This window comes from Oncorhynchus mykiss, chromosome 11 (genome assembly GCF_057628025.1).
Source record: "Oncorhynchus mykiss isolate SJ-2025 chromosome 11, ASM5762802v1, whole genome shotgun sequence".
Classification (NCBI taxonomy): Eukaryota; Metazoa; Chordata; class Actinopteri; order Salmoniformes; family Salmonidae; genus Oncorhynchus; species Oncorhynchus mykiss.
The window spans coordinates 31693000-31709598 of NC_143032.1; the positions used below are offsets into that span (position 1 = coordinate 31693000).

Below are 16599 nucleotides of genomic sequence, written 5' to 3' on the forward strand. Positions count from 1 at the left end.
GACTGAGCACATGGCCTTCTGGCAGACCCATGACTCAATCAGCTCTCATTCTCTCCCACTTCACAGTAGAAGCCTTAAACAGTTCTAAAGACTGTTGACATCTAGTGGAAGCCTTAGAAAGTGCAATATGACAGACACTGTATATTGGATAGGCTAAGACTTGAATACCTACAAACCTCAGATTTCCTCACTTCCTGTTTGGATTTTTTCTCAGGCTTTTGCCTGCCATAAGAGATCTGTTATACTCATAGACATAATTCAAACAGTTTTAGAAACGTCAGCGTGTTTTCTATCCAAATCTACTAATACTATGCATATCCTAGCATCTGGGACTGAGTAGCAGGCAGTTTACTCTGGGCACGCTTTTAATCCGGCCGTGAAAATACTGCCCCCTACCCCAAAGAAGTTAATAAGTGAATAAAGATTTTGTTTAAGTATAACTCTGACTTGTATGATACATTTGTCTCTACTCATTTGAAAATAAAGAAATAACCACGACAGTACCAATTCCCCATCAGGATTTCAAACGTGGAGCAAGACACATCATGATAGTTGTCTATTGTTCTTTGAACCATCCATTTCTGTTTGTGAGACAGAACTACAATGCATTACACCTAAAATTTAGCAAATAACTGTTGTTTAACTGTGCAACCATTGGAAAGAAGATTGCATGTTGATACATAAGGGTTCAATATTATCCGCATTTGTACGTGACTTTATAAAGGCTTAATAGCAGGAGGTAAATATTGGCTCACTATTCGGCGAGCACAGACTATTTTGACCAATTTGTTATAACCCATTAATGCTCAATAATGCATTTCCAAATTATTAAATATCCGTCAATAACGTAATTACAAACCTTTTATAAACCCTTTACAAATGGAACCTTATTGTAAAGTTTTACCAAATGGTTTAGGTAGTCTTCTTATCAACTTTCCTAACCCTGACAGTCATTCCAACTGTTGGATATCCTAACTCTGTCTGCATTCCAATAGGACTAACACATCACTTTGCAAGCCATCATTATAGGACTTGCAGGCCTGATGTGGCCTGTCAATTGACAGTTTCATAATACCACTATATTAGGGTAAAACTAGGCCATTTAAGTAAGGCCTTATGTTATTGTATTGTCATATATTTAAATATTTATGAAATATTTTGCCTAGGTACACACTTGGTGAAATCCACAGGCCTTTATAAAGAAATAATTAAATAACCATTTCTCTGTCACTATCAAATACAGTATTGGATGGTAACGCTGCAATTCACTCTGGAAAAAAGGCACCATTTGAAATATGCAAATTAGGTTTTACACCATACAGTGTTAAAGCAACACCCATAAATGATTTACTGTAACACTACAGGTGTTAATTTCTAACACTGAGAAAGTGAACCAGAGTCTGCACTAACCAAAGTAAGTTCAGTTTACTCTAAATCAAGTGTTATGTTTCACACAGTAGATGTTGTGTATTACTCTACAGAATAGCTATGCAAACACCAATCTAGTTCATTTGAAAACTTTAAGACTTAAATGGAGAACAATAATACATCTTTAACATCTTCAAAAGTGTTATTTTATCACCAGTACAGTGTGACTCATAAGTTCACTGAAAATAGTGTACATGTAACACTTTCTGAGTTAAATGGACACCATTGATTTTGCTGTGTATCTTTAAGTTTGTTTTCACTCTACTAGACTAAGCATATATAGCTTAGCTGATTTGATGATGTTTAAATGTTGCGATGGTGCTGGAATAGTGGAGGCAGTGCTGTTGTTTTCTCTATCCTGACTTGCGGTAACTCTTTGTGGTTCTAAAGCAGTAGTTGTTCAGTAAACTTTCGGAAACATGCACTTGCTTGACCATGCTGAAGTAGGTCACGTAACTGTTTGCTACAGGCAATATTTGCTTTGGGGACTTAACTGGGCAGATATTTATCTCTGGCTTTGTGATGAAACAAACATATGTGTGGTTGAATTTATTCCTCCACTGTATGACTGTTGTCTTTTTGTTGTCTGCCTTATTGTATATCATGGTGGCATATGAACTAGTGGGTTATAGTAAAAACATTGCAATTATCATAACATACATTGTAATATTTTTTTTTTCCTGGTTTGGCTTCCCCAGTGATTTTGCCCAAGCACCGCCACTGGCATAATCCCGGAGGAAAGTACAACATTATAGGATTCACATAAACACACTTCAATGCTACTTCTTAGACAAGAATGCCGAATAGTGCATCAGCAGATAAGAAATGTTTTTCTTTGTATTCTGTAATAGACACTAGATCCAGGTAGAATAACTGGGTCATTCCACAAATGAGGTGCTTTATGAGTATTGTAATATGTTTTATTTAACTGAATTTAACATTCTGTCCTAAAGAGCACATGTTCAACTCAAAGAAAAACAATTTTCCCATCTCAAGAAACAATGAAACAAAAAAGTAAGTGCCAAATACAGGAACATGGTTGAGGTAACAGGGTTGACAACTTCATCTTAAATAAGCCATTAATTAATTCCCTTGTGACAGGGGGAATGGTACATTTTATTTGGATAGTCCATCTGTAGATATTCTACAGATGGTCATACAATTAGCAAACTGTTGATAAGAAACTTCTTGCTTAGGTTACGGTTAGGATTAGGTTTAGAATAAAGGTTAGGTTAAGGATTAGGGTTAGTGCAATCAGTTGGAAAATGAGATGTTGGGAGAGTTACCCCTCATGTTAGCTCTTCCACTTATGTTAGAAAACAAAGGCTGAAACAGGTGTAGTCTCCTGTTTAGTTTGGTCCGTATTCTTTGTATCTCCTTATCCTAAATTATCTGGTTTTTTTCTTTTAGTTTCTCTTTTTTCTTTTGTCTGAGACAAATCTAGTGGGCATCCTTCGTGGGTGTCTTTTAGGTCCCTTTCTAGTTGCTTTACCAACATTAGGTGAACACCCCCATGGGTCTCTTTCAGAACCCGTTCGAAACCTCTTCTGTTTTGGTTTGGTTGTCATAGTGACTCCTTTGTTAGTTCCCTTTTCTGTTGAGCGATGACATCTCGGGTTGTTGTTAGGAAACGTAAGAGGTTGTAAATATGTATTATTCTAAGGAGATAACTCACTTTGCTCACTTTGCTAACAGACTACAAATGTCTCACTGCATTCTGTTGTTCATGATGACAGACAGGCAGACAGACAGACAGACAGACAGACAGGCACACAGGCAGACAGACAGGCAGAAAGGCAATTGGCACCCATTTCCATATGTAGTGTACTACTTTGACCAGGCCGTATAGGGCAATCACAGATGAAAACAACTCTAAAACACATGGATGTGTGCCAAATGGAACCCTATTCCCTAAAGTGCACTGGCCTCTGAACAAAAGTAATACACTATATATGGAAGAGGGTGCCATTTGAGATGCATGTAACGTGTGTGTTGTATAAAATGTTTTATCTGATGGCTCTGGCTGTTAGCAGACTTGGCTTGAACACTTCTCCATTGTTGTCAGAGCTGCCTTTTGAAGCCTATTGATGATGGCTTCTTCACTCACTTCTTTGTGCTAACCCTGTTATAAACAATCAATACAATACAGAGGACAGATGACACAGTATGGATTATGAGAGGTATTAACCCTTTGAATTGAATTTTTTAACACGATCTGTGAGCTCTCGTTAGAGGAACCACTATCTTAGTGGTTCCTGGAGTCCGTAATTTTTTTAAAATAGTTGTATTGTTCTTTAGTCGTAGTGTTCTTAATTTACATTTGTGTTGCTGTTCTTGTCCATTAGTGTTCTGTATTTTGTAATGTTCTATGTTTTGTGTGGACCCCAGGAAGAGTAGCTGCTGCTTTTTCAGCAGCTAACGGGGATGCGAATATAAATGATAAACCAACGTGACTGTTTTTCTTTTCAGATTTTTAACTGTCAAACCAAAAAATGACTATTTATAATGAACACTGTAGAGAAAAGATAAGACGTCGTTTGAAAATGAATGCTTTAATATGTACATTTTCTTGTAGAAAATAGGAATTCAAAATCATTTCTGTCAGTGGAAGCACGTATTATTATTCAAACACAGACCAAGAGGAGGAATATACATAAATCAAGAGAAAATCTCACCTCTGTAACTCAAGCACATATTGCTCTCGGATAAAGCCAACCATAATTCATGAGTAAACATCTTGCTTTACAATGAATTTCCGGAGCATTTTTCATTTTTTTCTGCTTTTGAATACAGAGAGGGAGGAATATGTTTCTATCCTTTTGTTAGCTTCCTCTCCCTCAGTGTAGCGCTGCAGAGCTTGAATCACTGCAATTATTCCCAGTAAATACGGTGTCTCTCCACCGCAACCTGATTTAGTACCACCCCTGTCCAGGACCGAGGGCCCTAACAATGGTGGTGGTTTTGGAGAGGTGGTGCTGTTAAGGTTCAGAACAGTCATTCCGATTCCCATGTAAAATGTCACCATTCATATTTTTTTGGTGATAGAAATGGTCCAACATTTTGAAAAAGTACTTTTTCTCTCAACTACTATAACTACCAGGAAGTTTGAAAAGGCAGACTGAATGGGTGGGGAGCTTATATTCATGAGCTCAACTTGACTGTCAGCTCTTTGAAATGGCTATGTCAAGAAACTTGGAAGCAGTGTTGCAGTAAAATCATTTCAAGCATATTTGTGATACATAAAGCAACTCAAATAACATTGAAATTGCATCGTTTTTCATACTTTGGTCATCACACTTTGATCTGGTTTTCTCCAAATATCATCCAATTTCATGAAAAACAAGATTTTGACTGTTCATGGTCTTGACCAATTTTGATATATTTGGCTGATTTCGCTGCATAAACCTCCTTTAAGGATTAGAAGAAATTACTGCTAAATGCTTAGTCCCGTGCGCATATGCTGGTTTATCATAGCTAGGTTGTGGTAGTCAAAGTAGTTTTTAACTCTAATGCAGTTGATTGGTAATGATGATATGAACATGTGTTGAGGTTGACATCCATACAAGAATTACACTAACATTTTTACCTCGTCATAGTGTGAAATATACATATAAACAATAGCCTAAATGTAGGCTAATTTAGTCGTGTTTGCAATGAAGCGACTGGATCTTTTCCCCATGGCCCTTTCCCCCACTTGTTTCCATGGCAATCCCATTGTTTTGGTCAAGTTCGATTTACCTCTTTAATGCATCTATAATCGTATTTTTTTTATAGAACCTTGGGAAAGGGTATGTTATAGCACCATAAAGGTTCAATTTAGAACTGTATGAGCATGGTTCTTTATAGAACCTTAAGAAAAGGGTTCTATATAGCATCAAAAGGTTACAAGTCAAATCATTTATTTGGCACTATATAGAACCATTTCATTTTAGTGTGTACAAGTCAGTATTCAGGTGGTTATTGTGTTGATAAATGTGGTAAATTGTATCATGGGGGAAAGTAATGAGGTCACTTCCATTATGTAAGAAAATACAGAACACAGAAAATCGGCATTATTTGTGTGTTTTTCATTCACAGCATCATCTCATACCCCTTTCTCTCGCTCTAATCCACCGTAAGATGAGTTTCCTCTTGACATTTAAAAACAATCAACCTGGAAACATTCAAAATAACACTGCATGATATAAAACCAACACTGAATAAAGAACAGAGAAAGAAAGAAAGAAAGAAAGAAAGAAAGAAAGAAAGAAAGAGAAAGGAAGTAAGAATACCTTCATTTGGTGTGCTGCTTTGAAAGTGTCATCCTAACCCGTGTTGATTTCAGCTCGGTCTTTGTCCAAGGCCTTATTAATAATTATATTGACATTGTTGAGCCCCTTCCTCTTAATATAATGGGATCACTGGGGCGATAAGACTCTGCTTGCATCCCAAATGGCACCCTATTCCATTTATAGTGCAATTCTTTTGACGAGAGCCCATAGGGGTCTTGTCAAAGGTAGTACACTATATAGGGAATAGGGTGCCATTTGGTACTAAATCCATCTGAACGCCTTCTGAGTCACAGACACTCTGAGCTCCATCGGGACCACACACACGCACATGCACATGCAGTATAGCTGGGGGACACAGTACACACACACACACTGAGCCACGTTGTGACTCTCTCTTTTAATCTCCCCCTCTCTCATCTGAATTTCATAATGTTGGGACTGATAGGCTGTGTTCCAGTTGAGCGCCGCTACAAAATGGGATGATTGACAAAGGTGTATGTGCATGGAGCATGTGTATTCTACCTGTATGCTATGTGTCCATGCATGTGTGTGTGTGTGTGTGTGTGTGTGTGTGTGTGTGTGTGTGTGTGTGTGTGTGTGTGTGTGTTAGTGCTTGCTTGTGTGGATAAATGGGTGTAAATCAAAAATGTGCTAAGTTTACCTGTATTTATTCAGCATTACAAGCATCATCATCTGTTTGGTACACAGTTACTCTGCTCATCTCCAACAGTTCTCCAACTGTTCTCTATTATCACTGGTTCCTGCTTTAGCCCTATGGCCTTTATGGCCACCATTATGGCATTATTGACTTGAATATGTATTTCCATTCCAGTGATTCCATTTCTGTGGGTAGAGCACCTTGTGTGGTTGGGCTTGCATTTTGACCCTGTTTTTTGGAGATAAAAGTCATTATGCATCATGAAGGGAAATGTCAGAGGTTATTGAGCCCATGTATCTCTCACACACACACACACACACACACACACACACACACACACACACACACACACACACACACACACACACACACACACACACACACACACACACACACACACACACACACACACACACACACACACACACACACAGTAATGGCCTGTAATTAGCAGCCTGACTAGGAGAAGTAATGACCCAGGAAAATATTGTCCATCGTCTTTATCACACAACGTCTCTGAGATATAGAAGGCAGGGTGAGTGTGTGTAGTGTGACCAGTATAGTTGGGGGACACAGACAATCAATCATTAGTTCAATTAAAGTATGTGTTGATGAGGCATAAGGGACATTTGGGGGGTCGGTGAGAAATTGCAGGTGGCAGAGAGTTGATGATGAGTCTGAAGAACACAAATAACAAAATCAATGGTGTACATTTAGCTCAGAAATTGATAAATGTACACTAATTTCAGTCTCACTGTACACTTTGAAAGTTTTAAATATTTAACTTATTTGCAGTGTTCCCCATTTAAGTCTTAAAGGATTTGACCCTTTTTTAAAATTTTCGCCAAAAATGACATACCCAATCTAACTGCCTGTAGCTCAGGACCTGAAGCAAGGATAGGCATTTTCTTGAGATCATTTGAAAGGAAACACTTTGAAGTTTGTGGAAATATTAAATTAATGTAGAAGAATACAACACATTACATCTGGTTAAAGATAACACAAACAAAAAAACATGCATTTTTTGTTTTTGTTTTGTTCCATCATTTTTGAAATGCAAGAGAAAGGCCACAATGTATTACTCCAGTTTAGGCAATTTAGATTTTGGCCACTAGATGGCAGCAGTGTATGTGCAAAGTTTTAGACTGATCCAATGAACCATCACATTTCTGTTCAACATGTTGTGTCGTGTTTGCCCAAATGTGCCTAATTGGTTAATTAATACATTTTCAAGTTCATAACTGTGCACTCTCCTCAAACAATAGCAACCTCATGCTAATCACAGTAGCGCACATCAGCTCAACCACAGGATGGGACACCGATCCTGTACAGGTATTCAAATGGACTTGATGGTGGTGTTTGCATAGCTCTACTGTAGAGTAATATGCAACATCTACAGTGTAAAATGTAACACCTGATTTAGAGTAAACTGGTCTCACTTTGGTTAGTGCTGACGCTGTTACACTTTCTCAGAGTAAGAAATGATAGTAAATTGTTTTGGGTTGTTGCAATTTGCATATTTCCCAGGGTGCCTTTCTTTATGAGGGAATTATGAAAATACCACCCATAACAGTATTTGTCTGTGAAAGAGAAACGTTTGTTGAATCCTGTATATTTCACTAAGTGAGTTTCTAGTTGAAAGATATGAATAAACTCTTTGACAATATAATAAGGCCTTACTTTGATGGCCTAGTTTTACTCTGACATGGTGGTACTAGGATCATGGTTTACAGACCACCTCAAGCCTGCATGTCACATTATGGTTCAATAATGTGACTTGTTAGATACAATTTGATTAGATTTTATTTGAATTCTGAAGGTTTACTTTTAGAATCGTTTTAATATCTCTGTTATTTCATGTACATTGATTGGTTAGTCGTATGCTACACAAAGATTCGAACAAACATTTTCCGAAGCAAATCCAATCAGTTTCTTAGATTTATTGCACCCGTTATGGAAATGGATGTTCCAGTTCTAAACGGCATTTGCAGGTGAATGAAAATTCCTTACTCTGGCTGAATTCCAATAGGAGTTACACATCACTTTGTAAGCGAGCATAATGTAATTGTCAGGCCTAATATGGGCTGTGAACAATTAATTTTAGGCCACTGTATTAGAGTAGAACAAGGGCTCAAAATAAGTCCTTAAGATATTTGTAATGTATTGTCATAGGGAGTCTATTTTTAACAATAGAGTTTTCCTAGAGACTTCAAAAGGCAAGGCACACTGGGAAATTATATTGCAGGCATGACTTATAGGGGATGTTGCTTCGTTAGTTATTTTTGGCAACCTGTGCGTCTAAGTATTGTACCAGTTTAAGGGACACACACAATCCATGTCTTAAGGCTTAAAAATCATTCTTTAACACATATCCTTTGGGTGGTGGACCATTCATTATACACACGGGAAACTGTTGAGAGTGAAAATTCCTGCAGAATTGCAGTTCTTCACACATACTGTTCTTCTTCTGTTATTTTCAAGCTTAGTGATGACTGCGTCATGTTATGGGTATACATGTAATCGTTAAGGAATAGGGAGTTTTTCAGGATAAAATATAAAGGAAATGGAGTTAAGCATAGGCAAAACCCTAGAGGAAAATGTGGTTCAATCTGCTTTCCGGCAGACACTGAGAGATTAATTCACCTTTCAGCAAGATAACCTTAAACAAAAGGCCACATCTACAGTACACTGGAATTGCTTACCAAGAAGACAGCGAATGTTTCTGAGTGGCCGAGTTAGTCTTGACTTAAATCTTCTTGAAAATCTATGTCAAGACCTGAAAATAGTTGTCTGGCAATGATGAACAACCAATTTGACAGAGAATTTAAGAATTTTTAAAAGAATATTGGCATATGTTGCACAATTGAGGTGCAGAAAGCTCTTAGAGACTTACCCAGAAAGACTCACAGCTGTAATCGCTGCCAAAGGTGCTTCTACAAAGTATTGTAAATGAGACATTTCTTGATTTGCCAACATGTCAAAAAACATGTTTCACTTGAAATGATGGGGTATTGTGTGTAAATGGGTGAGAGACAAAAAGCAATTTAATCCATTTAGAATTCAGGTGGAACACAACAAAATGTAAAGTAAGTCAAGGGGCATGAATACTTTCTGAAGGCACTGTACACTTCCTTTATTCCTCAGTCAAGAAGAAGAACCACAATGGCCAGAACACACAAAATCCAGATGACAGGCGAAAAAGGAAGACAGACGACAAAACAACCCCCTAATCAAAATCCCAACCCCAAAGGCAGCACACAGGCCCCCCGATGTCCCCTAACCCCTCAGAGAAATGAACTCCCCTTCCAAAACATTCCCCATACCACTCCCTACTTCCTCTCCACTCATTACCACCCCTGATCGCTCCATCCTGGCCCCTACGGGCCCAGACCCGTACTTCATGGCCCTTAATGACCCTTAGCCACCCCCCACTCCCTTGACCTTATAGACCTCACAGGCACACATCCCCCCCCCCCCCCTCCTTTCTGACCATCACGGCCCCTGATCCAGCACAGTAGCAAACCTCAGCTGAGACACCTGACCCTCCGAACCACCTTAACCCTTTCTAGCACCCCCCCATCCCACCACACAGAAAGTTCAGGGGGCCACCAGGTCATCAGTGGGGAGGCATGTCAAGACCTGTGAACAACCAAGAACAACCTAACAACACAAAGATCCGCTTGATGCCCTGAACCACCTCTGCAACGAAATGACCAAACCGGTACCTAGACCCCCCCCCCCCCAATAACCTATCATTATGTCACAGACAATACCATCAGAATAGAAAGAACCACATAAGATGGCTGTTCATAGTTGCCTACCACTAGGGAATATGTCCACAGACGGCAAAAGGTATGTACAGAGAACTGCCCCCACGGATGCACTTACACAGAACACACCTACCAACTGTTTTTGAGTTATTCATGGACAGGTGGATCTGGGCACTTTGTTCCCTCTGTTTTCCAGCCTCCAGTGTCCACCCTTTACTACCCCACCTTCTCCCTCACAATCTCTTTCCCCTTCCTCCCTCTACACCTATCCCTCTCACAGAACCAGACCAGAACCAGGAACCATTCATCACCACCCCAGAAGAGGCACTCAGGAAGGATCAAAGCTGGAGACCTAGGCCTGGAGTGAGCAGGCTACAGGGGAGTACCATCAGTAACCTCCTGGTCCTGGGCTTCCAAGTTTGTCAGCTCGCTCCTCACATTGTCCTTCCTCCTCTACAGATCCAAAGCCAGACCCAGTTTCAGCATTCCAACCCAGCACCTGCAGCAGCCCCAGTTTCCCAGTTCCAGGTTGTTGGTTCCTGGTCCCCAGTCACAACACCAGTCCCAGTACCAACCCCTCCGCCAACCCTGGACACAGCAGCAGCCACCACAATTGCCACCCCTCCCAACCATTGCCAGCACAGACCCAACCCCTTCCCCTAACCCCAATAAAAGGACACAGACAGACTGTCAACCACTCCAAAACTCAAGCGGGCAAGAGCCACTCTCCAAAAAACACTGTCAAACAGAAACAAACAAACAAATAAATACATTAATTAACTGTATGACACTATACATTTTAATACATTTTTGTATCATTTAATCTGATGGTTTTTATTTTATTTTATACCTTATGCTTGCTTTTGTTGACTTTTTTGTTGCCTATGTTTGATTTAATAACTGATTGATTAATTATGATTAATTGACTTGCCATTTATGGAACTGCTTGAATACCCTGCTTTAAACTTTTTTACTTGAATGCCATTTGAATGATGTATGACTTATGACCTTCCTAATGTTAAAAATACTTTATTAGGTGTTATTGCATAATAACATTGGTGCAAACCATACACACTTCCCAGTGTTAAAAATACTATGTGTGTTATAGCAATAACACCAGAAGTGTTAATTGTCTAACACCGACAAAGTGTAAAAGCATCAGCACTAAGCACATTGTTAATTTAACTCTGAAAAGTGAGGACCTCCATATACACTGGCCCAATGTTAAATTTAAAACTGATTGTGCGTGTTCTCTCTCTCTCTCTCTCTCTCTCTCTCTCTCTCTCTCTCTCTCTCTCTCTCTCTAGTGAGTTCTCCAGGCCACAAGATAGGTGGCTAGGGGTGCAACAGATAGGGAATAACAATTGTGATGATCCTTTCCACTCCCTTGATGTAAAAGATGAAAGCGGCCATCATGTAATAGGACTACTTAGGTCTGTCAAGACGGGGGAAATCTTCACCCCAGTCAGAGTAATTTACCAAGCACTTTTTATATATGGTTAAATGTGACCCATTACAGAAAGCTGGGTACATGTCGCATGTCAATTCTTCACAGGAGAGACATTTGAATGTAAAAAACTTATTTCACCAATTTCTCCAACTCTTTGCAGAAAAGCCTTCTTGAACATGGGAACCTTCATTTGCCTTAAAAACACACTTTGTAATCTGTAAATATAAATAAAATGTGAAATCACAAAGTACAAAGTACACAAAATACAGAATCTTGCCTAGCCATGATTAGTGGAAATACTTTCGCAGGCCACTGTAGCTCTGTCGCCTGTGGCTAAAGCAGTCTGGACTGGTTGAGGCCTAGTGGGAAGGGTTATTTTAAAAGTGTCCCAGTCTGCAGTGAATTATCATAATCCATAACCAGTAATAGTCTACAGTTAAAATGACAAGATATGTACATATGTTATTGTCTCAATTGTATTAAAAAAGTTGCTTTCCTTGCTAGGTATTGTTAGCTATTTAGCTAACTGGCTAGAAAGTTGCATACAGGTTCCATTATAGCTTGCTTCATCCCGCAACAAGCCATTGTTTACAGATGGCTTGTTGCAGGGCGAAGCATCATTAAGACAGAAAGCTGAGACTCTCATGAACATATACATGTCTTGCTCTAGCATGCCCACAGGCCTCACAAGACTCATCTGAAGGTGCCACAGTACCAGTTGAAAAAAAATGAATGGAAGTACTGTTTACAGTGCATTCGGAAAGTACTCAGACCCCTTGACTTTTTCCACATTATGTTATGTTATAGCTTTATTCTAATTGATTCAATAATCACAGATCTACACACAATACCCCATAATGACAAAACAAAAAATGTTTTTTAGATATTTTTGCATCTATAATAAGTATTCAGACCCTTTACTCAATACTTTGCTGAAGCACCTTTGGCAGCGATTACAGCATTGAGTCTTCTTGGGTATGATGCTACAAGCTTGGCACACTTGCATTTGGGGAGTTTCTCCTGTTCTTCGCTGCAGATCCTCTCAAGCTTTGGCAGGTTGGATGGGGAGCGTCACTGCACAGATATTTTCAGGTCTCTCCAGAGATGTTTGATCGGTTTCAAGTCCGGTCTCTGGCTGGGCCACTCAAGGACATTCAGAGACTTGTCCCGAAGCCACTCCTGCGTTGTCTTGGCTGTGTGCTTAGGGTCGTTCTCCTGTTGGAAGGTGAACCTTCACCCCAGCCTGAGGTCCTGAGGGCTCCAGAACAGGTTTTCATCAAGGATCTCTTTGTACTTTGCTCCGTTCATCTCCCAGTCCCTGCTGCTTCACCGTAGGAATGGTGCCATATTTCCTCCAGACGTGACGCTTGGCATTCAGTCCAAAGAGTTCAATATTGGTTTCATCAGAGCAGAGAATCTTGTTTCTCATTGTCTGAGAGTCTTTTAGGTGCCTTTTTGCAAAGTTCAAGCAGGCTGTCATGTGCCTTTTACCGAGGAGTGTCTTCTGGCTGGCCACTACCATAGAGGCCTGATTGTTGGAGTGCTGCAAATATGGTTATCCTTCTGGAAGGTTCTCCCATCACCACAGAGAAACTCTGGAGCTCTGTCAGAGTGACCAGTGGGTCCTTGGTCACCTCCCTGAGCAAGACCCTTCTCCCCTGATTGCTCAGTTTGGCTGGGTGGCCAGCTCTTGGAAGAAATTTGGTAGTTCCAAACTTCTTCCATTTAAGAATCATGGAGGCCACTGTGTTCTTGGGGACCTTCAATGATGCAGTAATGGTTTGGTACCCTTCCCCCAGATCTGTGCCTCGACGCGATCCTGTCTTGGAGCTCTACGGACAATTCCTTCAACCTCATGGCTTGGTTTGTGCTCTGACATGCACTGTCAACTGTGGGACCTTATATAGACAGATGTGTATCTTTCCAAATCATGTCCAATCAGCTGAATTTACCACAGGTTTACCACAATCAAGTTGTAGAAACATCTCAAGGATGATCAATGGATGCACTACATTTGGAGCCGCATAGCAAATGGTCTGAATACTTATGTAAATAAGGTATTTCTGTTTTTTATTTTTAATACATTTATAAACATTTCAAAAAACCTGTCTTCACTTTTTAATTATGGGTATTGTGTAGATTGATGAGGAAAACAAATAATTTAATACATTTTAGAATAAGGTTGTTACGTAGCAAAATATGGAAAAAGGGAAGGTGTCTGAATACTTTCCAAATGCACTGTATATGGACACTGTTAAAGGCGAAAATAAGGGTATAAGTACATGTAAAAAATAAGTACATACATCTTTAATTATCTTTCTTAAATATCTCAGATATAAGACAGACACTTCAGAATTACATTTTTTGAGCAGACTATCTTTTATTCCTTGTAGTGAATCTGTTATTCAATGTGTTTGTATGGGCTAATAGCGCTAAGGTCAAATCAAATGTGTCATTTTTGGTGTCTCCTGGTGAAAATGCTACAAATGGTTGGTGGTTGGCTTGTCTTGGTCTGGATGGTGGTGGCGTGAGGAGGGCAGATGGAAAAAGAAGAAGCATGGGAGGAGGGCAGTAGGCCAAGGGGTTAGAGGAAGTAAAGGCTAGTCACGGCAGTGCTTCGACACACCTCGAGGCCTGCAGTCTGTCATCTCCTTCCAAGCAATCTAAAATTAACACTTAAATGTAGCTGTAAAAATACAGTAACTAGTTGTAGATGTACTGTATTTTCACTGCAACTAGACAAAAATCTTGAGGGGACCATGACACAATGTTCTAAGAATGTCCTAAAAACATCCTTGGCAACGTCCCTGTAACCAACTGGGAATTAGACAAAACCTGCAGGGGACTATGACTGTAAAATTGAAGTCAATTATGCCTTTCATAGTAAAATATTCAAAATAACAGTTGACACCTAGGTTTTCACACCCGGGTTTACACATGTGTAGTGTCAAGGTATCACATGTTGACATTTTGCATCCCCATGTTGTCACATTTAATAAGTGTCAGATTAATAAAAAAAATAGTACAGTACATATACTTGTAAAAATATATTTGTAAAAAATCAAACTCAATAATTTTAGATTAGCAGAACACAAATAATTAAAGTTGTAATTACTCAAAAAGCTAATATTTTTAACTGTACTCAAAAACATAAAGTGATAAGAAATCTTATTGACAGATGAGTTAGTATCACTTTATGCTTTGCATTTTGCTGAACGTTGGAGTAGTTTGAGGAGCCACTACTCAATTTATTTAATGAGTTGGCAGTTACTTTTTACAGTGCAAGCACCACCTGTAGGGAGAAAGTTTGGTTCTTCCCTGCCTGAATCTTACTAAAATGCTTTCCTTTTTCCCCTTCCATTTTGCTTTTGCTGATTTATCTGGCTCAGCTGGTGCACCTTTGATAAATAATGATTTTTCAGGGCTTCTTGTGAAAACAAAAAGCCCTCATAATGCAGTTGGGCATGGTGCATTCAGACAGCTAGACGACTGGAGAGAAAATAAGGTGTGTGACCCAAATGGCACCCTATTCCCTACATAATTTTGACTAGAGCGCTGGTCAAAAGTAGTGCACTATGTAAGGAATAAGGTGCCATTTGGAACGTAGCCTAAGGCTGAGAATCCAAATGAGGAAAACTAATATAAGTGGCTAAGCGCTGTGTTTTTGTACTGCTGAGAGCTCTCCTGTATAATAGCGCGCTGCGTGCTATTGAGTCAGCTCATCTGCAAAAAAAGTAAAAACATGAATTACCGGAATAAAAGGGAACTCACATTACCGGCTTTTTAAAATTCATCATCTCGCAAACCTTTTGTGCGAGACTAACACTCATGAGAATATAAACTGTGAGAAGGACTTTAAAGCTAGTTGGGGGGTGGTTTCGGGATAGTTTTTGTAAATGATTTTAGTCTCTGTGGGTGACGACATAGCAAGATGGTTTGATTGAAAGGTTGATTAGGGTGTCTTTTCAACAAGTATTACTGTATAGTTCCCTATTCCTTTTCCATCAAAACTACCATTCAGGCAGCGATGCAATTACACAATATGTTTCTTGACAGACAGCTGAGAGTGAATGTACAATCTTCTGTAATAAGCATTATTTCAAACATGAGGCCTGAATCTCTCTCATGTTAGTAGGAGGAATATATCACATAATAAAGTGCTTTCTCTGGTTTATTTTGAGGTTTATTATTTCCCTTCTAACAGACTTTCAAGGATATTATCCTTCCTCTGCTCTGCATCTCTCAGGTCGAGAAGGAGTAGAGAAGTGAGAGAAAAGCTGGAGGAGAGTAGCAGATGAGCAGTAGAGAGTAACAGAATTTATAGAGTAAAGCACGACAGATAAAGAGAGTGAGAAGAGAGAGAGATGGAGAAAAAGAGAGAGAGATAAGAGAGAGATCGAGAGAAAGAGAGAGAGACTGAAGGACACACAGACAGAGACCGAGATAGAAAGAGAGAACTACTTGCCTGACAGAGATAGAAAGAGAGAACTACTTGCCTGTGGAGGAACAGAGGCAGAATGTATAGCCTCTCTACGTCCCTGCTCTTCCTTCATTTACAATTCAATAGTTGTTGTGCCTTAGCAGTCACTATTGATGGACACAACACCGGAAAAAGACAACTATTTAACAAAAGCACTTATACAAACATGCAAATAGCTGTTTGCACTGCAGTAATATTGCTATTAACTAATTCATGTCAGAAAAGTGTGTTACATCCTGTGCAAAACAGAATGTCTATGTCCCAAATGGCACCCTATTCCCTAAATAGCGCACTAATTTTGACCAGAGCCCTATGTGTCATGGACAAAATTTGTGCACTAAATAGGAAATAGGTTGCCATTTGGAACGAATGTGAATAACTTCATCTCGAGCACCTAAGCTACACAGACCATTTAGATGCAAATAAACCGGTGACTGTCCGTAATTGTTGGCAAGACAACCGAATGCCCATTGTGACTTGTGTTGTGGGGCAGTGTTTTGGAAGTGGGCTCTTTTAATTCCTGACAATAATCAATGACAGTG

The 16599-nt window shown here is 39.5% G+C and overlaps 1 long non-coding RNA gene across 1 annotated transcript in view; it reads left to right on the forward strand.

Moving 5' to 3' along the window:
- Window positions 1-16599, forward strand: part of LOC149979544 (uncharacterized) — a 1100972-nt gene that overhangs the window by 1060818 nt on the left and 23555 nt on the right. The gene's annotated exons all lie outside the window — the stretch shown is intronic.